This window comes from Rhinolophus sinicus, chromosome 15, assembly GCF_057876585.1.
Source record: "Rhinolophus sinicus isolate RSI-liver-muscle chromosome 15, RSI-T2T, whole genome shotgun sequence".
NCBI lineage: Eukaryota > Metazoa > Chordata > Mammalia > Chiroptera > Rhinolophidae > Rhinolophus > Rhinolophus sinicus.
The window spans coordinates 114584723-114610799 of record NC_142515.1 but is presented as its reverse complement, the minus strand read 5'-3'; the positions used below and the strand labels follow the sequence as shown (position 1 = coordinate 114610799).

General features: G+C 38.7%; 1 protein-coding gene across 2 annotated transcripts in view; it reads right to left on the bottom strand.

Annotated features, from left to right (window-relative positions):
• The window catches only part of TTC29 (tetratricopeptide repeat domain 29), a 347147-nt gene that overhangs the window by 229893 nt on the left and 91177 nt on the right, over positions 1 to 26077 (bottom strand). For both annotated transcript variants that reach the window (XM_019730723.3, XM_074338461.2), the window contains exon 3: positions 7222 to 7318. The gene's annotated coding sequence lies outside the window, so the exon portion shown is untranslated. The remainder of the gene's footprint in view (positions 1 to 7221; positions 7319 to 26077) is intronic.

Genomic DNA, 26077 nt, shown 5'->3' with positions numbered 1-26077 from the left:
CATTGTCTACTTCCCCTCTAGACCTTAAGTTCCATTGCAGCAGGTAATGAAAACTAGCAGGTACCTGGTTTTCTTATGGCTGTATCCTCAGCCCCCAAAATAGTACCCTTCCCAGAGAAGAAGCACAATAAATAATTGTCGAATGATGGTTTCAATTTACAAGGAAGAATCTGAATTACAGGGAGTTTAAGAAAAGTGCTCACGGTCTCAGCATCATACATGCAGAATCTGGCTCAGAATCCAGGTGGTGTGACTCCAAGGCCCCAGCTCCTGGCTGCTAGTCTATATTGCATCATCAGTACTTCATTACATTATCATCTCAGTCCTGAGAAAGAAATGGGTCTGCTGCAAGCAGGACAGCAGCATGTGGAACACCGCTCTCTATAAACAAGGACTAGAAAGGGCAGATGCCCACATTTGGCCCCCTTGGCGCTCTCTCTGGCCTGGACCTTCATATGTGTTGCTGGGAGGCCTTGGGGCTCCTGGCTAGAGGGCAGCCTCCATCTATCTCTTTGCCTCTTCTGCTGAGCATGGGATTAGAAAGTTGGGCTAAACCCCTCTGAAAACCTAAATACTTGTGATACCCTCACTGACAAAGAAAGGATGTCAGGGTCTCTGTTTGGCAGTGAATTTCTGGGTACCAGTCTTAGAATGCTCTGATAAAAATGCTTAGACCCCACTCCCACTAGCTGCACTCAGATGACCCACTGGAGAGGGAAGTACTGAGCCTCAGGACACAAATGGCCTTTGGAACTCTACTAAAGTACGGGCTCCATCTTTATAGCTAGCTCACCATCTAGAGAAGCAGGACAGTGGAGGCCTGCGATTTCAAGCTCTCAGTGTTTACTTGTCAGAGGCATGAAAGTTCCAGAAAAAATAAATCACTCAGTTACACTGGCAGTTAAGGAATCCTGGCTGCCCAGTCACTTCACAGACATGGTAGGCGTAGGAAAGAGACTGAAGTGCAAACAGCCCTTCCGTTAGGTGACATCCAGTGGGCTGTGGCCCAGAGCTTGGCTAAGGCACAAGGGGGCGGGGCAAGGCAACACCACAGGTGATGGTTTGTGATGATCTCAGAAAGCAGTCAACACTGAGACTTAAATGTAAAACCAGGTGGACAGCAGAAACTGGGTAAGAAGCTAATTGAGGTTAAGCATCAGAAGAGAAACAAGATATTCTAGGCCCGAGCAAGAACATTCGGAATACAGAGTAGGAAGTAGAACCTAGAGCCATTCCCTGAGCTCTGGGGCGTCACCACCGTTCCTTTCATAGCACACAGTTGGCCTTGGTGGAGAGAGGCAGAGTCAGCTTAACACTGAAGTTTTGGAACGTGAACTCTAATAAACTTAGGGGAAAAAGGACAGGTAACAGGTAAAATGAGTATCTCAGTTTTCATATCCCAAAAGCTCAAAATATTTCACAGATTACACTCTTCATGGCTCTCTACAGTCTTTTATTAATTTAACAATTATTTTTTCAGAGCCTACTGTGCAGATGCTGAAGTAATTTATGACTGAGGTGAACCCACCAAACCACAGTGCTTTTTTTTTTTTTTTTTTTGAGTGTTTCTTAGTAACTTTCAAAGAGGAAAAACTTGCTTGTCAAATACCCATACCCATATTATCTTGTCCTATGAAAATATATTTCTTCTAATGTTTAAACACTTTTTTAAAGTGGAGAATGATGCTTTTGATTTGCTTCAAACTCAGCAAAAAAAGTTTAAAAAGTTAATGCGAAACTGACTTTTTATTCTCAAGAAGCAATAATTTTTGTTCAGATATTACCTAAAAGTCCATCAATCTCGTCTAGAGTTACTAATATGTGAATTTCCAAAAAAAACTCACTGTCCCAGTGCCACTCAAAGCACTCTTCAGGTTTACAGGCTGCTTTTCCTGGAGGCCTTTTTTTTCTTTTTTCCTTTTTTTTTTTTTTTAAATCTTGTTCTTTTTGTGCTCTTGCCATTTTGAATCTCTTATTGTAACTGCTCTGAAGGGCACATGGATCAGGACACTCTAACAAATGTTGATTATCAATTATACGTCAACCCTCAATTAGTCTTTCAAATAACAGATGAGAATGCGAATTGCTCACATTGGTGATGATCATCAGTAAACTTACACAGATTTATTGAGCATCTACTGAGGCCTACAGGTAAAAACATATAGGTTAAAGGATGTAATTTTAAGTTTTAGTAGTGACAGTCATTCTGGTTATTTGTCTCAGGATATTTAACTAAAAGGTGTTAGGTATTTGAATCAAGTCTAGAGAATATAATGGAGGTCAAAGCTGGAAATAAATAAAAAATTAAAAATAATTTTAAAAGTAATAGTAATAGTGAAAATGGAGTGTAAGAGAGAAATTGGGCATACCAGCACTGACTCATTTGATTAGAAAGGCTCAAACGTGGCCACAGGGCATCTGGTAGACCAGGAAGAACAAGGTTGACCTCACCAACCTGCGTTACCAGCAAGAAGTTTTTAGGTATTCACACATACTTAGGCATTTAATTGGAGCATATTAATATTAATAATGATAAATGTGTAGGAATTCTTCCCTCAGCACTTTCCCTGTAGTATATTTCTCACGTGTAGTAAATAATATCAAGAGTGATCTGAAAGAGTGTGCTTATTTTTTTAAATAAATTTTTCATTAAGGATATTACACGTGTTAAAAATTCATGTTTTCTAATACAACAAGGTTTACATTATACTCTCCCTGCCTCCTGTCTCCATTAAGTTATTGCACTAAATTCCTCTCTCTTGATTGAATCTCCCATTACAAGTTACAGACAAATCCTGTTGAAGCCGTACTATATGGTCTAATACACTAATCTTATGGATCCTTATTATTCCTCTTCATCATTGGAAAAAAAAAAAAAAGATGTCATAAGCAAGCTAAATGGATTTCCAAAAATGTTACAAGATAGTATTGGCAAAATCCAGCAAAATATCCATTCATCTTCACTCCCAGACCATGAGTATTAACTACAATGCCAACGTACATTCTAACACTGGTACCAAACATTTCTTATTTTGAACTTGGGCAAAGGTCACAGCTTCTAAAATCTTTCTGATTGACTTTAAAATCACTCTGAGATCACAAGCCCTACATCTTTTCAGCATACCAAAGAACCAACTAAAAATAACGTCTTTGAGAGACATACCCTTTAAATTAACTTGGCCATATCTTGATTGGTAACAACAAAGCAGAACTATTTGATAAGCAAAGACCATGAATACAGGAAGGGGAAAGAAACTGAGGAACATACTAGTAACAACTCAACCAATTTTTTTTTCTATAGAATAATGGGAAATATCATCCAGGTTCCTGTGGAACAGACTAAGTCAGGGAAAAACAAAAGGGAGGGTTATGAGATTGCATAAGACTAATGAAAATAGACGTCACTGCTTCAGGCCAAGTGCTTTCCTCTTAGATCTGTACGGGGGCCCCTTGTTCATTGCCAGGTGAGATGTCTTTCAGTAACAAGGCTCCAGGCTGGCCCAGCCCTTTTCCATTCAGCCTGTGTTCTGTGACCAAAGGGGACTGTGTGATCCTTCCAACTTCAGGGCTCCCTTTGTGGTACGGCAAATCCCGCAAAACCCTGGAGCGTAGCCTCTCTCACTGCTGCTCTCTCCTGCTAGCCAGGCTGAGCTCCTCTGGGAGCCTCTACCTTCACACATCTGCCAAAAACGATCATTTCTTGAAAGAGTCCATTTCCTTGGAAAGATCTGAATCACCTACATTCCTTCTCAGTCCTCCGCATTAGTAAATCCTTAAGGAAACACAGTTATGGCCTGTCCTAGAAATCTTCAGCCACAAGCAATTTGTTTGCTCCTCTCTCTGTTTTTGCTGTTGTGGAGCTTCAAGCTCTGCTCATTTTGATGTACATATTGTGTGCCACGCCTGTGCTAAGTCCTTTACGATCACTATGTAACTGAATCTTATTTTACACTTACAGAAACCCCTCTAGCTAGGTTTTATGATCCCCATTTAACAGATGAGAAATCTGAGGCCTAAAATAAATGATATAATTTACCGAAAGTCACAGAGCTCATTTTTAGCTCATTGATCCAAGAGCTCAGATTCCAAAGGCCATGTTGTTACTCTCTCATTATGTGACCTCCATCAGCTAAATCTTTGTATGTCATGTGTCACCTTTATTTTCCTTCATAATGTTTATCACTGACAATACATAACTCTTCCACTTAAGGCCATGTGACCTCAAACAGGGCACTTAACCTATTTCTACCTCATGTGTAAAATGGGAATTGACAGTCCCCACCTTAAAAGAGACTCGTGTGCATTAAGGGAGTTAATATGAGTAAGAGAACAAAAACAAAGTTTGGCTAATTGTAAGCATTACATAAGTGTTAATTATCATTATAAATAGTAGAGTAGTAATAATAGCAATAGCAGTACTACTAGTACATTTATTTGTTTGCAGGTTTATTATCTGACTCCTACTGGAATGTCATTCCTTAAGGACGGAGACTTTGCGTTGTTCAATCCTGGTTCTGTACTTCCATTGTTGTGAACAGTGCTTAGCTCAGGGGAAAGACTTTGTAATTATTTGGCGAATGAGTGAATGAATACATGCCTTCAACTCTTCATATTTGCTTTTCTGTGGCTTTGGGGATTTGGGCGGCTAAAAGTTACAAGTGGGTGAACATGGCCTCTGCTGTGAAAGCTGCATACTTCTGGTCCGGCAGCCCCATATGTTCAGACAAAAAGAGGGCACAACCGGTGTTCTCTGCTGTACCTCATGCTGACGGCCTTCTTTCCTGACATCTTCTTCCCAGGGGCCTCATGGATGGTCAAATCATTCTCCGTTCCTTTCAAGTTGTCCTTCCCTCTCCAGACCACAAAAATGAACCTATCCTTATTTTTAGGCTTCCCTACTGGTAGGCGACACCAAATTATTCTCGCAAACTAACACGCTATTCAAATTTTTCTAATGTCCCTCACAATTCTAAAATTCTAGAAACCCTGATCTTGTGTGACGGTGTGGTTACTTCACAATTTGCTGCATGTGTGATGATATCGTACCAAAAATGTGCTAATTTTTACCCTCTATCTGAGAAAGAATGCCTTCGTCCAAAGTAATAGCTCTAATGGTAGAACTCAGGCATCAAAGCTGACCTCTTGAGGAAAAAAAAAAAATTGGTGCTGATAGAGCTTTGCGGAAATCCCTTGATATATCACATGATTTTGTTTCCCAGAAGTAAGGCTAGGGCTTGCTCTTTGGTCTACTCAATCAGCTTTTTCTGACTTCATTAGAGGTTTTATTCTGGACTGGGTAAGTTTCGGATTTAACTTTCCTCTCTCCTATGAAGAGTAGCAGAGTTTCCTCAGAGAAATCACGAGTAAGGATAAAATAGAAGGAAGAGCATATAAAAGGCGGAGAGGACAAGAAATCCGTGCAGTGTGCAGCAGAAGAGAAAGAACAGGTCAAAGGGAAATGGGAGAGCAAAAAAGAGTGCTACTGAGCAGACAGGAACAGGAGAGGAAATGCAAGGGAAAAGCAGAGAGCAGAGGAATTAGCACAAAGGAAGGTGGTGAAATGCAGGGGATTCCACCAGACAAGTGAGATAGCTGAGAAGGAAGAGTGGGTTAAGATAGAGAGATAGGATACAAATGGGATAAGACATGGAGTAACCATTGTCAAATATGTAGGTAAGGAAGGCTTGGTGGTCTAAATGAAATGCGCATTGCTTGTTTGTAATTCTGGTGGTTTACGGTACATCTCAATGTTTCATCTAATTTTAGTTGAAGCTATAATTTTGTTCATTACATGCAACTGATTATTTTCAATGTATCAGGTACAGAGGGCCCCTTATCAAGGGGTAGAAGTGATCTCACTTCATTTATAATCCATTATTATGCATACATGAATTAACCTTACACTGTTGGAAAATTTCTGGCAGTGCCTGGATGTTCTAAGCACTGTTCTTGACAATATAAGTATTGTTGTGCCTATTTACAGAAAGAGAAGCGATTCTTTCCCAGAAAGTAAGATGCAATTTAAATGCTTTGGCCTAAGTAGCTGTGAAAAAGGATATGGCCTCGGTGGAGTTTGCAGAAAAGCCAATTCCCATATAAACATGCTTCTCTTTCCATTCCCACTGCCACCCTAGTTCACGTCCCCATCATCTCTCACTTGAAATATTATGATAGCCTCTTAGCTCCTTTCCCCACTCCCACCTTGGATCTTTCTAGTAATCCACACAACACATCCAAACTGAACTTTTAAAAACATTGCCCCTCAGCTTCTATGTAAATTCTCCAGTGGCCTCCCACAGCACAAGGGACGAACCTAAGGTCCCACAGGTGCTTGTACAACCTCACCCATGTATCTCATCTTTATACTCAGCTAGGCTGATCTTAACTTTTCTCCTCAGATGTGCCATTCTCTTTCCTGTCCTACGACCTCCACATATGTTCTGTCCTAAGACTGGAACACTTCCCCCTTGTTCATCTGGATAAACAGTACTCACATTTCCTGTCTCAGTGTAAATACTGCTTTCCTCAAGGAGCTTTGCTTGAGCTCCACGCCTACACCAGGTCACTGCTGCTGTGCTCATTGCTTATTTTACTTCTCTATACATCAATTCATATAATTTGTAATAATTATTTTAATACTTATTTGCATCATTTTTGTTTGCAGTTTGTGACCCCCAGCTGACTGTAAGTCTTACGAAAACACAGGCTCGGTCTATCTTACCCATCACTCTTCCCCCAGTGCCTGCCATGGTTCTCGTCATATGACAAGCGCTCAATAGATGAGGTTGAGGAGTACATGAAATTTACATTTCCAACATCGTAGATTTGTTTTTCAGTCCCAAGGAGTCTGCCTCAGGTAGAGCACATACAACGCATACAATGATTTCTCCACATCTATTTGCAGAGAGAGAGAGAGGAGCGAATCCCTTTGGCTCCCCCCACCTTGTCTTGTGTTCTGAATGTGCTCAGCATTACAGCCAGGTGGTAGTCAGAGCCAGCAAGCCCCTGAGTGCTCCATATATACAACGCCTGCAATTGTCCCCCATGAAATCAAAGTGATGCACAGTTTTGGGAACCCTTTCAGCAGCTGTAAGAGGATTTGCAATCCTATTTAGTTAAGATGGAATCTAGCTGAAGGGCAGAATGTAGTTGGAGAAAAGAGGGGCATTACTAGTATTTTGTATACAATAAAGGAGACAATATCTTTGGTTCTTTACTTACTTGACATTGCTTTCTTCATAGCAAGTCTCATAATATCCTCTCCTGATGTACAGTTGCAGTCTTCTGCAGATTCCTCACCAGTCCCTCATGCTTTATTCTGAAACGACAGTGTCCAGAATCTGCACTTAGTGTAATGACTGGTTTTGAACATCCCAGGATGACTGACTCAAAACCTTTTGACTAAATGTTGTGGGTTAGGTTAGAGGAGTTGCCATCAGGCCCAGAGTCAATCTAATGCAGCTTCCAATTGTCTTCCTATATGCCCAAATATTGTTTTAAAGATACTGACATAAGCTGACCTACTACATGTGACTGTTCCTTTCTGGTGGTGACAGGGACTAGAGAAGAAAATGGCTGTTAACTCTAGCATAAGTGATAAGATAAAATGATCAGGATTTCATTTTTTGTTTTTCTGGCAGCCAAACCTGCTTGTAGCTTTCAGAAGTCATGCCCACTGATGGCATTAAACACTTAGAGCCTCTCATCCCAAAAGGACACATACACAATTATCTTTCCACTGGCTGGATTAGCCCAGGTCAATGTTATGTTTAATATTTAAACATAATCTACAGTTATTTGTATTGCTTACTCAGTGGTCATCTGCTGAATGAATATGAATACAAATGAACTTGGGGAGAATTATTGAGGACTATTGAGTTGGACAGACCTAGTGGGAAGGTGGTGTCTATTTAAACACCTGTCTTCCACTCTCCCACCATCTGTGCAATCACTTCACCCTTCAGCCTTAGTACTCGCCCCTTCAATTACCCTGTCAGGAGGAGAGTGCAGCTCAGGTGGATAGAATGTGGGTTTAATACGGCCCATTGAGCGTAATGTTGATTTCCTTTAAGTAACCATTTCTGTTCTTGCTATAAATCTCTGTCTATATATCTATGCTTAATTTGAAATAATAATCTAAGGAAAAAGCCAGTTTATATGTTTTGTGAAGAGACTAGATCAAATAAGCAGACGATAGGTCGTCCAAAGCTGTAAGTGAAAACAGCAGAATGATGCATAATTCACAGGTTACAGAGAAGTTAAAAGAGAAGGTTAATATTTTAATGCTTTCTTAAGAATTCTTTCCTTCAAATACTCAGTATGAATATAAAAAAACATTCATACGTAGCTATAAAGGAAAGGGAAGGAACTAAAATGTAATCCAGGCCTACTTTATTTTGTTGCATGTAATGCTAGAGAGTTTACATTCATCTTCTCATGTAATAAAACAAGGTGAGTGTTTTACAACAAGAAACCTGAGTTCAGAGTTTAAGTATTGTGGGATACAAGCCTAAATCTATCTGTTTCAAAGTTCTTCCCTTTAAGTGGTTTTATCATTTACCTGATGACAGTACGTCAGTCTGGGTGATTCAAACCTCTAATTGCCTCACCTCACAATGTGTCATATATTTTGCTATATCCCCTGTAGGAGACCAAAAATATTAGAAAAATGGAAATCATAAGAAACTGTACATCCATTTCCCTAGATATGACCTCATTAGAGCTCAAAGGAATTGGATAACCATAATAGGTCTATTTCTACCCATTCATTCTTTCATCCAAAACATAGTCTTTTGATTGCCAACTATGTGCCGGGAATTAGGATAGGCATTTTGGTTGGAATAAGCTACAGGGAAATGCTCTGTTACCACAGAGCATACAATTGTAAGGAACAAGGCAGAGGGAGAGCACCAAGATGGCGTCCAGAGCCCACGCTCCCTGAGAACGGCTCCGGAGGTCACCAGATGTGTGCTGAACCTGAATCCGGCCCTTCAGACCAAAGTTCTGGGACAAACCAAGAGGCCTCCTTCACAGAGAGGCTGGGGTGTGTGTCTCAGTTTGCTGTCTGTACAGTACACCAAGGGTGGCAGCCTGCCAAGAACTAACTCTCTCTCTCTCTCTCTCTCTCTCTCTCTCTCTCTCTCTCTCTCTCTCTCTCTCTGATCCACAGTCCCATGGGACCCAGGGACGCAGGCCCTGTTGGCCACCAGAGTGAGGTGATCAAGGCGCTCCCCCCAGGCAGCAGCTGCAAAACTGGGGCACAAGATGTAAAAACCAGGTCACCAGTCATGTGTAAAGCTCCCTTCCAGGAGACACTGGAGCTCTGAAGCATGGCAGAGGGAGAGCGTGAAGAGAGCGCCCACCCTCTGAGGTCTCTGGAAAGGATTACAGTCAGCCCCTAGATGTGTGTTTAATTAGAAGCCTGCCCCTCAGCCCACATCCATGATGGTTAACTAATGGGCCTCCTTCACAAAATGGCGAAGCTCCCATCCTTGATCGCTGCCTCTTGCTGTGCCCTGGGAGTGGTAGCTGTTTAAAAACTCTTTCCCTGTTGGTTACAGTCCTGTGAGACCTACTAATGTAAGCCTCACTGGCCACCAGAGCCATGCAATGTAGAGGTGTCACCTGGCAGCAGCTGCAAAAATTGGGGTGCCCGATAGGGGTATGAATTTTTTTTGGGTGACACCAATTATTACAGTCCCATGAGACCAGAAACACAAGCTCCTCTGGCCTCCAGGGCCAGGCAGTCAGAAGGCATCCCCTAGGCAGCAGCCACAACGACTGGGGCACAAGGAAAAGCATTTGACAAAATTTAACATCTATTTATGATAAAAGTTCTCAATGAAGTGGGTATAAAGGGAACATAACATAATAAAGGCCATATATGACAAGCCCACAGGTAACTCACTGGTGAAAAGCTGAAAGCCTTTCCTCTAAGATCAGAAATAAGACTAAGATGCCACTCTTGCCACTTCTATTCAACATAGCGTTAGAAGTCTTAGGCAGAGAACTTAGGAAAGAAAAAGACATAAAATGCAGCCACACTTGAAAGGAAGAATTAAAATTTTCACAATTTACAGATGACATGATATTACATATAGAAAACCCTAAGGATTCCATCCAAATGGCATATTAGTCAGCCACAAAAAAGAATGAAATCTTGCCATTTGCGACAACATGGTCAGACTTCAAAGGCATCATGCTAAGTGAAATAAGACAGACAAAGACAAAAAGACCTTATGATCTCTGTCACACATGGAATCTAAAAAGAAGAAGAAAATAAACATGCTCATAGCTACAGAGAGCACATTGGTGGTTGCCAGAGGTAGGGAGGTGAAATATGGAATAAACGGGTGAAGGGGGTCAATAGGTAAAAAGGAAAAAAAATGCAGTTGATGTAAAACAGATACAAAAATTATTTTATCAGATATACTTTAACCGTGAGATTGCATACATATGAGACACGTTTTTAAAGGAGAAGTTTGCAGTTGATTTTCTGAATTTGTCAACATGTTTACACCACTACTCAGTATTTTATTTTTTGTAGTTGTATTGAGGAAAGGCACAGTTGGCCTTCAATTAAAATGCACAGCACCTCAATACTGAACGACGAAATTCCCATTTTAATAGGAAGGTATTCAGTACCATTCAGCAGGATGCACAAGTCATATGTCCTTCTCACTGGAAAATTAACCCTTTTCTCCCTGGTTCCTGAGCCAAGAGTAGAAGGTGCCATTCACTCCTCATCTTTAAACGTAGTAAAGTCAATCAGACAATTCATAAGAGATACATTGTGCCACATCAATTTCTTTGCTGTTTAGATGAAATGAGCTTTGTGTTGTGCTCAAATTAGACACTCATCATGTATAATTAGCCCCTTACATAGGACAGCTGCTGGCTGTCACAATGCTTTCAACCCAGTGCTGAGTGTACCCATTGTTGGTGTTTATTGTGAGCATTACTGAACCAAATCTATGAGATATGCATCATTTGATTTGATGATAAGTATAGAAAAGAATTACCTAGAAAAAGGCATGACAAGCTCATCTTCAGTTAGTTAACTTGGAAGTCATTCCATTAAAAGGCATTAGTCTATTATATTGGAAAATTATTTAAAAATTTTTAAATATTAAAATTTAAAAAATAATATTAAATATTATTCTCTTTATGAAAATAAATAGACTATTTATGAAAAAAGGAAACAGCACATTTGCCCTCAGTATCTTCAAAGGACTGATGAAGCAATTGAATCATCGGGATGGGTCTCATTGATAAACTGAGAATCAGGAAATCTTGGATTTAACCCTAACTTTAAAACTTTGCTAATACACTTACTCCCTACTTTTGTCATCTGTAAAATTGTACAATTATCAACAAGCATTTATATGAAGCACTTTACGATGGAAATGTTACCACAGATATATAAAATGTAATTCTCAGAGTGTAGTTCTAAATTTGAAACCATAATTATTTGCATTTGCCTGAAATCAAAGATTTATTTTTATTTTATTTTTTGAATAATTTTTTATCAGTTTCATATGTACAAAACAACATAATGATTACACATTTAAACCCCTCACAAAGTAATAACCTCCCCTAAGTCTATTATCCCTCTGATATCGTACATAGTTATTGTAATAGCATTGACTATATTCCCTACGCTGTACTTTACATTCCGTGACTATATATACACATATACAGATAAATATACGTATACATAATATATATATATATATATATATATATATATATATATATATATATATATGTGTGTGTGTGTGTGTGTGTGTGTGTGTGTGTGTGTTATAGTTGACATTCAACATTATCAAATCAGAGATCTTGTAGTTGATTCTGTGAGTGATGGTTTACATATTTAAGAAGTGGGGAAAGCTTGGGGAAAATCTAAAATAATCATTACAAGCAGTAGTCTGCCACTTTTTATTTTTTAGTGTATGCATTTCTCATCTCCAATTGGAATCGTTTTACAAATAGATAACAGAGGAAAGGGAAACCTGTGAAGTCACAGTGAGTTAGATAAAGAGCTATTACTACAACTCCTCAAGTACATAAATTTTATTCTTAATCCCACCCAGCTAAAAAGAGAAGTAGAAATTTAATATATAATGTTAGATGATAAAGGGCAATAAAAGCTGTGTCATGAGCAAAATTATCCATTATCAAATTATAAAGGTAAAATTTGGTTAGGGGATATATTCAAATTTTGACTGCCAGTGTGGAATATTTCTGTGAAGTCAGTTTTTGTGGACTATTCCAAATGCCATTTACGATATTGAAGCAATGTGTTTAGGAGTGAGGTACTTTGAAGGACTGTTTTGGAAGTTAGAGGTTATCTACCTGCCATACATACATATTTGTATGCGGTGTGGGTGTACATATACATACAAGTACATTAACAGAGTTTATTAAACAGAGTTCAATACACGTTTATTGTTGACACACATTATGTTTTCCTTAATGGGTCCACTTTTGGAAGTTTGTGTATACAGGGCTGATATTCAATTGGAATACAACCAGACTGGCTAACACAATTGTTTATGGCTGGCATTGCTTCTTCTTTATGTAGCAGGCTGGCATTCACTTTGGTTAATGCTTGTATCCTACTGGTTATTAAATATTTTTATTATTACTCTGGGGGCATATATTTTAGTGTATTCTATAGGATACTTTATAAATCATTGATAATAATTATTAACAAAATTGTAACAATAGCAAAAAAAAGTGGAGATACAATTCATGTACTGCATATTGTTGAGAGATAAAGTTGGAAAACAGGAAGAAATAACCAAAAATATTGTTATGTTCAAGTTAAATAAGGAACCATGTACTGAGCAGGTGTTGTGCCTATACAACAAGGGTCAAGAAACACACACACCGAACGTTTCCAACTATAGCAAGAGAATTCCTCATTTAAATTACTTCAAGAAATCCTGACGATGGGAATATTTTTTAGCGTCTTTGGACTGAACAGATAACATTTCTCTTTCTTGCTCTATCTCTATCTCCTCTGCTCACTCCTCCTCTCCACAGAGATCAGAAAGAAAAAAGAAGTGACTGACTCCTTAATGTCATTTATTAAAAATGCTCCAAAGCCATCGTATTCACAAATGTTTTAAAAATATTATTTTTTTACAAAAGGAAAATATTTAAAATTTTCGTCTTTCATGACTTTGGTAGACACGTTTTTCTACATCACTTTTATGTACATTGTCTTTTATTCTATTTCGGTAGCATTCACGCAGGCTGAGCTGGTACATAAGAAGTAATTTGGCCAATTTTATTTGGGGAGAAAATATTAGAAAATAATTGTTTTATCAATAACATTTGATTGAAGTCAGCTACTTGGTCTCAGCATAACTGTTTGACTGAATTCAACTAGTTTTTTTTATGTTAATTTTTAGTAGATTCACTTTATAGTCAAGAATTCTATTTATTCTGTTTCATAATGCCAAACCATATAAAATTAAATAAGAAATAATCATAAAGGATTCTCTACATTTTTTTCTATATCTAGAAATAACCATACCATTCATCATGAAAAAAATAATTTTTTAAAGGATAGCTAGCAAAATTTACTCAACAACCTTAGATCCTAGTCTTATAAACATCAACTTTACAGATAACTTTCTGTGACTTATTTCACTTGTAGAAATGTAGGCAGTTTCAATATAAAAAATATAGATACAAAGAAAATTTCCCATCAAGAATACTTAGTCCAATCTTAAGTGACCATAGGAAATTTCAGCTTACATGGATTCTCCAAATGTACTTTAATGATGGGTAAAACATAGTCTCCACTGAAGTATATAAACTTCAAAAAAAAAGATTTTGAGCAAATCTTTTTTAAAAAAGCAAAGAAAATCATATTTACAAAATGTATTTAAAAAATCTCAAACATCATTTTTTCTTACTTTCAAAATATATATTGAGACTCAAAAAAAAAAAGAAAAGAAAAAACGAGGGAAAGAGTGAGGGAAGGATGAAGGGAGGGATTAATTAACCAAACTCAGGAAGAATTTTTATCAGTAAAGTATAGGTGGGACGTTTAGGAGGACATAAACACTAGTACAAATTGGAAGCAGTTAGCCTGTCAGGGTCATCTTCATGCGTTCTAATTAAGATTTATATGGGGAGTTATTTTTAGTAATCAGGAGAGCCACCGTCTGATTTTCAACTAAGAACTGAGAATTGGTTCATCTACTTATTCAAAAAAAAATTATTGAACAGCTACTGTATGCCAGATATCATTGTATCTATATGCCAGTTACCACTGTAGATGCTAGAAGGGAAAAACCAATAACCAACTTTGTTTTTGTATGTTTTTTCAATTTGATATGTCTGATGAAGGTGAATGCAAGAGAGAACTGCAAATGATGGCAAGTGTTATAGACCGAACATGTGTATCCTCCCTGAAATTCATGTGAAAGTGGTCCTCCTCATTGTGATGGGAATGGAGCTGGGAGGTAATTAGGTGTAGATGAGGCGGTGAGGGTGGAGCCCTCCTGATGGGATTAGTGCCCTTCAAAGCAGAGACCAGAGAGCTTACTTGCTCTCTGCCCATCTTATGAGGACGCAGAGAGAAGGCAACCAGGAAGAGGATCCTCACTAAGAATCCAACCATGATGGCAATCTGATCTTGAGAACTTCCAGCCTCCAGAACTGTGAGAAACAAAGGGCTGCTCTTTAAGCCACCCAGTATGGTATTTTGGGACAGCAGCCCAAACAGACTAAGAGATAACAAGAGAGGATGCTTTTAGGAGAGAAAGGGAGGAGGGGGAATTCAGCAGTAAGATTACTTACTATCTGAGATGATCACCAAGGCCTTCACAGCTGGACAGTTTTGTCTTTTTTTTTTCAATCTAGACTCAAGCCAATAATTGATTTATACCAAAACAGGTCAATAAGCTAGGTAGGTGTAAACCAGGATGGTTCATATGCCTCTTAATAGTGAAAGGGTTGGTGGAAAGAGTCAGGCCTGAGCTCTACTTCCGGCTTGGTCACTGTGCAGTTTCATCCTGGGGACTGAGTTTCCCAACTTTTCTGGGACTTGAGAACTTCATCTATATAAGGGACCAAGACCCTTCCAGATTCTCTCTGTTATTCTGAATCCTGGGCAGGCCCTGCCAATAGTGTTAATGTTCTTGGATGAAGATGTGAGCCTTACAAATGGCTCACCAAAAATCTATTTCCATTCCTCGAGAAAATAACTCATAACATGTTCTACTGTGAGTGCGTTAGTGGCATCATCTTTAAATACGAAATAGAAAACCTTTAGTTTTTCCCATAGATCTGAATTCAGGAGAACCAAGACCAAAATATTTACTGGCTGTGCTTCATGATAGCTTCTAAATGGCTTGCTTAAAAAAAAAAACTCTTGTTTTAGGTTACATAACTTGGCTCTAAATATAAGCAGATACAGTTAAAAAACAAAAACAAACACACAAAACAACAGTGTTCTGACATACATTTGCTTTTCCAAAATGGATGTTGAATATGAAGAGATCAAATTAATAGAGAAAAATTATTCCTTTATGCCCAGGTTTAATATGGGGCAGATTTTCCAAGTCTTCAAATATTTGCTTGATTTGGGGACTTTTCTTAATTACCTTTATTCCTTCTCAGAATCAGAGAGTCGTATGAGATCAGACTCACTCTGAGCTGACCCAAGCTTTTTAACTTGTCAAATGTGAATGTGAATGTTTTGTTTTGTTTTTGTAGAATTAGGATTGTGGTGAAAGGAGAATTCGATGGCACTTTGAAGATAAATAGTAAATATCATAATATTCACCATAATAAGATAATTATGTAGATATAAATTTTGAGGTATATGATTAGAGACACTGGAGTCTGAGCAAGAAAACTAAGGTTCATTTTAAAGGCACTTCTTTTTACAAAATCCCTCAGGTTTATCTTTCTAAAGGTTTCCCCTTTTCTTGCTGCTTATTTTCATCTGAGATAATATCCCTGGAGTCCTCAATCACTGCTCATGTCTTCAAGTGCTCCACCAGTAAGGGTTTGGATTTCAGTATCTCAGAGAGGAGTAAATATAGAACCAGAAGAACTTGTCTGAATCTGAGACCTTATTTAGGGAGAATGAAAACCACCTAATGCATGTTGTTAGCATTTGGGTTTCAAAGCAGAATGCTTTTTACGTGCTTGCTTTTAAGTTTCACCCTCATCGTAGTTGTAGCACTTTGTTATGGTTTGGCTTCTTTCCTAAATAGAATTGTTTGGATGTCCAGAAATATATAATGGAATCTCGTAAACACAGAGAAACTTTAAGGTCACTTAGTTAACAGAAGCACCCTTTCTTACCTCTCATGAACTCTGCATCCATGGGATTTTAGACTAGGGCTCATTAGTGCCTAAACCTAATATATACCTATCAGAACTTTTCTCTTCTCAGTGGATTAAAGAGGGGTTTTATTTTTAAAGATCATTATTTTTGTGTTTTCTCTCCCTTCTGGTTCTAAAATGCGGCTCTCTGCTCCATCCTCCTCCTTACAGATTATGTTTTCTGTTACTTTTTTCCTAGATTCCCACTTTCCTCCTGTCCTTGCATGCCTCAAGTTTCTTGCCAGTGCCATTGCTTTTATTTCCAACCATTTCTTTGTTGGTCTTGGGCTCGTGAGGTCCTGGCTTGCACAGGGTTTTCCCCTCAGCTTTTTTTCCCTGTTCATCTGCCTGAATGGCCTGGCTCTGTCTCCACCTTGGGCTGCCACACACTCTTACCACTGTTCCGGAAAAAAAGACTTTTCACTCTCAAGTTAAACAATGGCCTGAACTTTTCAAGGAACTTTCCAAAGCTCCTGGGTGTCATCAATCTGCCTCTCCATGACTGGTGGTGGTCAGAGCCAGTCACATCTTTTGGAGTTGAGCCTCCAGTGTTGCCCGCTGAAAAGATTACTGCTTCCTTGTGGTGGAGATATTGTACTCTACGGAGAGCCTAGAGTGGGGCTGTCACTCTCTGCCAGGTTCAGAGGGTTTTTTTTTTTATTGTCCCTGTCAGTTAGCAGCCCAAGGTTACTGCCAGCTCTCTGTCAGGGCTTTGATTTTTGTCAGCTATGGCCAGGTCCTTTTAGTTATCTGCTATCTTTTCAGCTTTGTTCAGGCTGAGCTCTACTTGTCTACTAATTAGCTCTTTGGAGATTTCCCTTTTAAAACTCACTATCACAGAGGACAGGAACCGTTCAAAAGTTTTGTGCTTCATAGAAATTCCATATTCATCCATATCTCGTACAGCCGTATTTTTAAAATTAAAAGTGGCAGGTCAGGCCAATTTAAGGTATAGAAATAACATCGTCTGTAAAGGGAGACCTTCCGGTTCTTGATCAGGTATGTAGATGAGTGACAGGGAAAGGAAAAGGTTTACATCAAAAAACACAGAGGAGTACAAATTAAAAAGAAACTATCACTCTGTATAACATATTCACATGTTCTTTATCTTCTGGTGTGCAAATATTGTGCTAGCTGAATATAAAAGTAGCACAACTTTAGGGTACAAAAAAAAAACCACACTGTAATAACATCAAGAGTGGTCTTACATCAAGGAGGGCCCTGAGGATGTCTTTGTTGTCAACTTCAGAAGAAAAGAGAGGAACAGAGGAGGAAACTGGCAGAAGGAATAGATGCCAAAGAGAACTCAAAGGATTAGGTCCGGGTGAGGTGATCGGTATTCGAAAACAGTCTGCCTTCTGGCTCTGATCTAAGGGAATAGGCTGGCAGCCAAGCCAGAGGGCATAGCCGCACAAACACACCTCCAGCGCACTGCTTGAGGGTTGCCTCAGTGCCTTAGAAATTGTGCTAGCAATTAGAAATAAAGGTATGGAAGAGCAATAGGCAAAATACTCTATTTATAGGTAAAACTCTGCTTTTTACATAATCCCCAACCTGGCTGTCCCCTCCACACAAACATACCTTCCCTTTCGTGTTCTGCAAGCCCCCCTTCTTTTACTAAGGCTCCCAAGTACATTTTTCCTTCCGCTAACTTAGTGCTGTTGTAAGTTGCACTTACACTGCATTTACACACTGTTAATGCCTGCAAGATGAAAGTAAAAACCTTTGAATATATTAATGCTATAACACAGATGTCTTACTTTCTACCCTCTCTCTTTTTCTTTTTTTTTTTTTTTTTTAGCAAGTTGATGTGGCTAATAATGATGCAGATTGCGCTGGATGGATGTGCAGATGAAACAGGGGAATACAGATTAAATAAAAATTTCTTCAAAGCTTACATTTGCTTCATAATTTAACTTCTGGGCTTGTCTCAGTGGTAGTAGGTGCGACCAGGCATCATAACATTGTTCTAAAGCATCTTAGCATCACAGTGAAACAAGCACCCAAACAGCACGGCGGCACTTTTTCGAAGCCAGAGGAAAATAACAGCAGAAAAAATAAAGCCTGCCAGGGGCTCCATAGAGAGAGGCCTGACCCAACTGCTAGTAACGGGGGAGCTGTGAGAAATCAGGGACAGAGGTTCTGTGCTTAAGTAGCATATCTGTTGGATACTGAACTTTGCTTTTTATAGCTACTTTGAAAGCATCAGTAGCTGCTTCTTCTAGATAGTGAATGTGGTATGTGCCAGAGGTGGTCACATACTCACTCTGGAAACATCATGGAATGACTCTATCATTGAGCTCTTTTAAACAATGAATACAAGGGATACTGATGACATCAGGCCTTGGAGCAGGCACAGTTGATTTCTCTTTCCTGCAGCCATTCTCTCACTCAGGAAAATTTGTTAACACCCGGCCAGGTGTTTTACTAGGTCCCTAGGATATAAGAATGGGTGAAACATGACCCCTTCCTTCAAGGAACTCATAGAGAGAGGAAACGTATAAACAGAAGACCTATAATATCATCTTTTAAAGGAATGAAAAAGTGCTGGGGGATCTCCTAGGAGGGAATAGTACCATCTTCCAGGCCAAATGTGGCAAGACTGCATCTGGAGTCTGCATCTTTATTGGGTGAAGATAAGCTTACCAGCTGGACCAGGAGGCATGTGTCGAGGCCTGGAGTCATTGGATGAACCGCAGCATTGAGGAACGGTGAGCAGTCCAGGTGGCCAGAGCTTAGTCTGTATGTGTGGTTGGGGGAGAACGCGTGGGGCAAAATGACAGGTGATCAAGCTAGGGCAGTGGGTTTAAGCAGACTCTACAAGGCCTCCTATGCTAAACTAAGGCATTTAGCATTTACTCTACAAACAGGCAGCCAAATGGAAGCTGCCAGCAAAGGGAAGGGGTAACGTGACCTGATGTCCTTTTTATGGTAACTGTCATAGCTGAGAAGGGCCATTGGCCTCTCAAGAAGAGATTGGTGCATGGAGAACCTCAGGATGTGTGCAGTTCTCCAGACTGGGATGACAATAATCAGATGAAGAAAAGAGGTGGGACTCAAGAGATACTTTGATAAACTTAGATTGAACAGGATGGAGCTTCAGCTGAAAATTTCAGGTAGTGGCCATCTCAGACCCTACCCATCTGCTATCTTAACTAATGTGGGAAGTTCTGAGATGACTTGCTGAGAATCCCAGGGTTCTTCCCAGGTAAAAGGAAGTCCATTCATAAGGATCTAATAAGGTACATGATAAAAGGTCATTCTTCCCTCTTACAGGGTGAGTTTTGTGAACACAGACAGCAGCTATGCCCTTGACCACTGTGTTATCCCTCACCTCACCTAAATGGAGCATTGAAGATAACACACTTTGTAATGTTTTCCTGACTGAATCAAAGTGAATAGCAAAACTGGAGTGCAAATCACGACCCCCCGCCCCAGATTATTAAAAAAGCAAAAAAGCATTGCATTTATTTAATATAGTTGCTAGCTTATAAAGATCACCTTTATTTATTATTATTATTTTTTTTATTTTGAGAGGGGAAGTGACCAGTTTATTGTAAATAATTAAAAAAAAAAGCTACCCTGTTGTGCTATTTGGAATTAAGTGCCCATCCCTCTGTATAAATAAGACTAAGTATTTATTATTTAGGTAGTGGCCTATGATACTGATATCTTGGCTGACATCCCAAGTGACACACCCAGCATGTCTGTGTGGTTCCAATGGCAGATTTGCTTCAGGAAGTAACTGTCCAGGCCTTGTGTTTTTGGAGGTGGTGATGCTGCAAGAGAAGTGGTCCTTTGCCTCTGCCAATGTTACTAAAGAAGCAATAGGTAAACATGGCTGACAGGGACAGTTGGGCAGGCTGTGGTCTGCACAAGGACACCCTCCTGAGGGACAAGTGGGGACTGAAATCTAGTTGTGTCCGTTTGATGGGGACTTTTCCTTAATCACGTCTAAGTGCTATATGGGAGAATAGGAGCCTAGATTTAAGGTAAAGGAACTAGAATGAATGTAAATGGGAACTGCTGAGACCAGTTTCCAGGGCAATGCCCCAAACATACTCCCCCGTCCCCAGTCTGCATTGTGTCCTGTCAGACTTATTTCCTTTCAGTGGTTTTTGAGCTTTGTATCAGTCTTGCAGTTTGGACCTTCTCTCTCACACTGACCTTGGCTGGTGCAGCTTTAAAGGGGTCTAAAAAGGAACAGGCACACACAGTGTCTTTAAAACGATTGACACAGCCATCTGTCAGGCATCTATGAGAGACGGCGCTCCATGCTCATCTGGCCAACTGGTCGACTGCAGAACCCTAATCATCACATTAACGGAGAGGGGGGCATCGTCCAGGGGATGAGACTTCAGACATTACTTATGGATGAAACGAGGTCAGAAAAGGTCAGAAAAGACGGGAGATGAGCTGGCCATGACAGCTGTCCAAGATGCCCTTGAGATGCAACATCACAGCAGAGGAGCCTGGGCTGCAACTTCTCTTGGAGAAGGGTTTTGGTCCCCCAGAATCACTGCTGCTGCCGTGTTTCAAGCCCGAGGCAAGTCTCCCAGGCAAAGCAGCCCTCCTGGAGGAGGATGCAGGAGAGGCAAGCAAACACTGCTTTTGAAATAATGAAAGCGTTAACCTCATGTCTGTGCTCTCGGGAGCTTTGCTGCCAGGTTGGGACTGCACGGGAGTAGCTGGGTATCAGTACTGTGGCCAGTCCTTCAGCGCCTCTCTGCATGAAAGCATGCACACAGGCAGGAGAGAATGGACGGCTTCGTGTCTGCAAAATACACACAGCCTGGTATAGAGAGAGCTGGGGAGAGAACTTTTTAAGAGCAGGTCTCATGGAAGAAAAAATCATTTTAAGTATATTTCTTTCATTGTACAGTCAAATAAAGAAGTCTACTCTTATGAGTGATAGTTCACCATTGTCTGCCTAATTTTCTGAGGTAGAAATATGGAGTTACAGGTTCACTTGGAGAATTATAACAGGATTTACTCTATCTTATTAAATATAAAACCACAAATAAAACCTTAAAAGAAAATAATTTCCGACTTTTATAAATTGTCCCTCACCTAGGGCCAGAAGTATTAATATAAAAGGAATAGATTTAGAAACCTAAATTTACCATTCATAAAGTTTCTATTTTGTTGCACAAGAAAATAGCATATTGAATTGAGAATTGGTCACTTCATTAAATGTTGCAAAGCCCGCTTTTAAGCTCACCTTGACTACTGTCCCAATTATACCTAGCCATCACTTAGAATGAAATACAGATATAATAGACACATTTTTTGTGAAAAATAATAATAGTAACCTCAAGAAGCTAAAGTTTAAAAAAGCAGAGCCCCCATTTCCAAGTATAAGAAATCAATCCACGTTGGAGTCAAGGTTGTAAAAGCATGTCAAGAGCTTTGACTGCAAAAATAAGGAGATCAAGAATTTTTCCTTTCAGAGATGAAAAAAAAAAAAAGCATTTCTAAATTGCAAGTACTTCTAGCATATTGCTCAATGCCAAATGCAACTTCCTTCTGTTGCAGTATATTGTAATGCTATTCTTTTCACAGATGAAAGTTTTATTTAAAAAAAAAGGATACAGGGATATGTAGATAATATGGGAGTAATGGCTAGGAGAGAGAGCAATCGTTTATGTGGCCTGGGAATTCTCTTCTCTGTCACTATCCTCTCCCTTCTGTGAGTATAGCAAAATAATTGACCAACATAATTAAATATGAATCCACATAACTTCAGACTCTAAACGTGTGATCACTCCTCTTTGATAGGCTAAAAGGGGTGCTTCACCCAGCGCTGTGTTCTAAAAGCAAAATGGAAAAACCTATCTTTTCTTTGATTTGTGAAAAGATGCCTCTGCTATAAATAAGAAGCATATACTTGACCTTTCTTTAGGAAGCTATCTGAAACCTTAGAATGTATTCATCACAAATGTAGTGGGGACGTTATAATACATTATAGTCCTTCAGTCACAGTTTTCCCCACCAGTATTCATATGTTCTTAAAAGGAAGGTGTTGTCAGCTTATTTGGGAGACAGCAGTACCATAGAACTAAAAGAAAACAAACAAGCAAAAAAAATCATAATATCATGGTGATCGGCATTTAGAAAATGAATCACTGATATTTACTGAAGACCTGTAGTGGGCATGCTCTTTACCAGGTACTACAGAAAGGTATAAAGAAAATGGCAAATAGATTTCCTTCCCTCAAAGGGCCGACAGTCAAATGGAAGGAACACATATAACCAAATGCATGTGAATGTATCAATAGCATGTGAATCTTTAAAAATCTGAGTGTGCAAATGCAGTGACAACCAAACCCACGTGAGTTTGTGCAGAGGGCCCTCACAGAAACGTGGACTGCCAGGCACAGAAACACAGCTGGATGACAGCATGGTCCATAATACAAACTTGTTCATTTCCTGTCAAAGCATTTCTTTATTGTGGGCTAGGACATTAGTTATAGAGTTTGATCATATGAGAAAGGTCTAATAAAATTAATCCAATAACTGATTTAGTCGCTGTTCTGTTGACTGTTTTTAACAGGCTATGAATTTTGTTTTAGCTAAAAAAAAAGTGGACATAGTTTGTACTTTCAACTTGCAATATTTAAAGAATGTACCTGAAAGATGATTTTTTTGGGGGGGGTTAATTGGAGGGACATGTAACACAGGCTAACTTAGGGATTTTAAATTTAGAAGTTAAGAAATGAGAAGCTATTTTAACAGATTTTCCCCCCCTTACTTTAGGAATGACTAACAGAGACTAGCATCTTAGTTGTATTATCATCTTAATATATAGTATTCTAATGGTATGATAAAGAAGAAAGTATCTGATTCTAAGATAATTTCTCATAGAAAATCCTAATATTTATAACCAAAACCCATGAAGATTCAGAAGGAACAAGCAGAAAGACAGCAGCATGGAAATACTGGCTGCTATTTTTGATAAAGATTTAATCCATAAAACAGTGATGATATAATCACAAACATGGCAGGATTATAGGAAGAAACATAAGTACAGTAAGAAGTTACTGATCACAAAATTTGCTTTAAGAAATTAGGGAGACAAGTTAGTTTTTAAGCAGATTCACTCTTTCTAAACACTACACTTACAGCCATATAAGCGAATGGTCAAACAAGTTAATCACAAGTTTGACATCTGAGTTACCACTTATTATGAGAAGAAGTGTTGTTTGATTTAAGTGATAAAAGCATTATTTCAAATCCATCTATGCCAAAAATAACGTTGTCCTTTTGAGTCTCCTTTAACATTTTAATATGCACTCTATCATCTTAATTGTATTATAATCTTAATATACATATACATATATATGTATATATATGGGATATTTTAAGAAATAATATACACCTAGAAGAGTCAAAAACATTAAGAAAAAAGGATCTATAGAGCCCGAGTAAAATTGCCATATATAAATTGTCTATTTATTTAAATTCTATTAACCAGAAAATCCAATTAATTTTGATATTTCTATAAAAGCTTCGCAATAATTGTTTTTAAAACTATAAACCTGGAACTCTCAAAGTGCATTCTGAATCATTAGTTTTGGAAATAGCCTGCATGTATTTTATTTGTTTACATATATTAATTTACACCAAACTGCTATTTTTTTTAAAAAAGGGTGGGAAGTTTAAGATGGTATATCATAAAACACACACACATTAAAAAAAGAATCTTTAAAGATAAGCTACTTAGTGCAGTAGACACAATAATTTAATTTTAAACATTCTTTTTTGGAACTGTGAGAATTGTAGAGTAACATGAAAAACACCATCAGAACAGGGTGGAACAAAACAGTCTCTGGCCGTGGAGTCAGGGTCTGCAGTTCCAGGCTCAGGGATGGCATTCTGGTTTTTCAGTTTTCCAGTTTGTATAAGGCGGAAGCTCTCTATAACTTCCATTGCTGACCTTCCCATATTCTAATCACAAGGGTCTTTCTCTGGAATATTCCACATGCCATACGCATATAGAGTGAAGGCTGAAAATCTGAAACCAACCTGAACATACATGATAAATTCATGGAGTCATTGCTCAGTTCCACATACGCATATAGAGTGAAGGCTGAAAATCTAAAACCAACCTGAACATACATGATAAATTCATGGCGTCATTGCTCAGTGAGGAGTCTTAAATAAACCAAAAGGAAGAAATCCTGAGATTGAAGTACTAAGAGCCAATTTCCCAAATCCTGTTATTGTCATCATTTCTTCTGCACGAAAAGCAGCATTCACTGTAAAATAGTGCATACAAATGCATTTTGTTTTAATTAACTTGGAACGTGTTAGTATGCTAATTTCTACAAGTCAAAAGTTACTTGCACGCACATTTACAAATTCTGACACATGACACATTTTTCACATTCTACTAGCCATTTCTGTTATTTAATTCGTTTGAAATCATGTCACTTTTTTGTTTCTCCGAAGCTGCTTTAATTACCTTCCAAAGATGTTACAAGGTGGTGGGGGCAGGGGACGAAGGGAACCTTAGTTATTTTTATAAAACTGGTGAAACAGAGCAGTTGTAGTGTCCCTCCTGTTTGACAGGTGTTTGGGTTAGGCCCCCTAAGAATTATGCTAAGCCGAGTAAACACCAAGGAACTGTGGCACGCCAACTTGAAATGCTGGGGAAAGTTAGGTTCCAGCTGAGAAAGGTGAACTTTAATTTCTCATGGTTGAACAGGAACTGGGTGAAAAAGTATAATTAGGAATTATACGGGATACAGAAAAAGCAACTTCTATGTCATAAAAGCACTGTGGGTTCTACCTGGTCCCTTCTGGCCTAAGTAAGCTGTTTGATGAGTTTCTCTCAGTCTCTGCGGATGTCCTTAGGAGACTAATTGAAGGACTCCTGTTCTCTTTTTATTTTTATCCCATGAAAAATGTATCGGAGATGTCTTATAATGAACTTTGATATGGTGAAATGATAATAATGTCCTAATTATATATAAAAATGTAATTACACTTGCTTCTATTATAGAAAAACTCCCTTTATAATGAAGTGTTATGTTGGAAAAAGATTTTCATTATAGGCGGACTCCTTTACTTGTTAATTTGAGCTCTGATTCATCACTTTAATATTAAAAAAGTTCTTTGTAAGTTACTTTTGATGTGTCTCATTTATGGTTCGTTTCACTTCCTGGGTACCACCAGGAGCCCAAATCCAAACTTCCCTGAAAGACACTTAAAAATACATCTTTCAAAAGGAATTCTTCTTTCTATGTGGTAGAACAGCGGTAGTCAAGAAAAAGATTACAGACCTTCTCATTTACTTAAGCTCTGAAAACCTTTGTTTTGAAATTTGGAAACAAAAACCACATAAGGCTTCTCAGATATTTAGAAATCTGTCACTACATAAGGTGATAATATATAGACCATTTAAAAATAAGTTTTAGAAATAATCAATTACATAGGTGACTTCATGGCACTCAAACAATATGGCTTCTTTGCTACTCCTTTTGGGATTTCTCAGGTTATCATTTCTGCACATCAAGTGCAAACAGAAATGCAACAAATCCATCTTTGATCTTTATAACAAATCTGGTCAAAGTTGTGGTAGGAAACATAATTAGACGGTTAAAATTAGTTTTGAGGTATTCAGTTATTCACCTAAATCTGTCCACCACCAACACAGGGATGAATATTGTATTATTCACACTGAAAAACAAGATTAAACTATAAGTTGTCAGAATCAACAAGA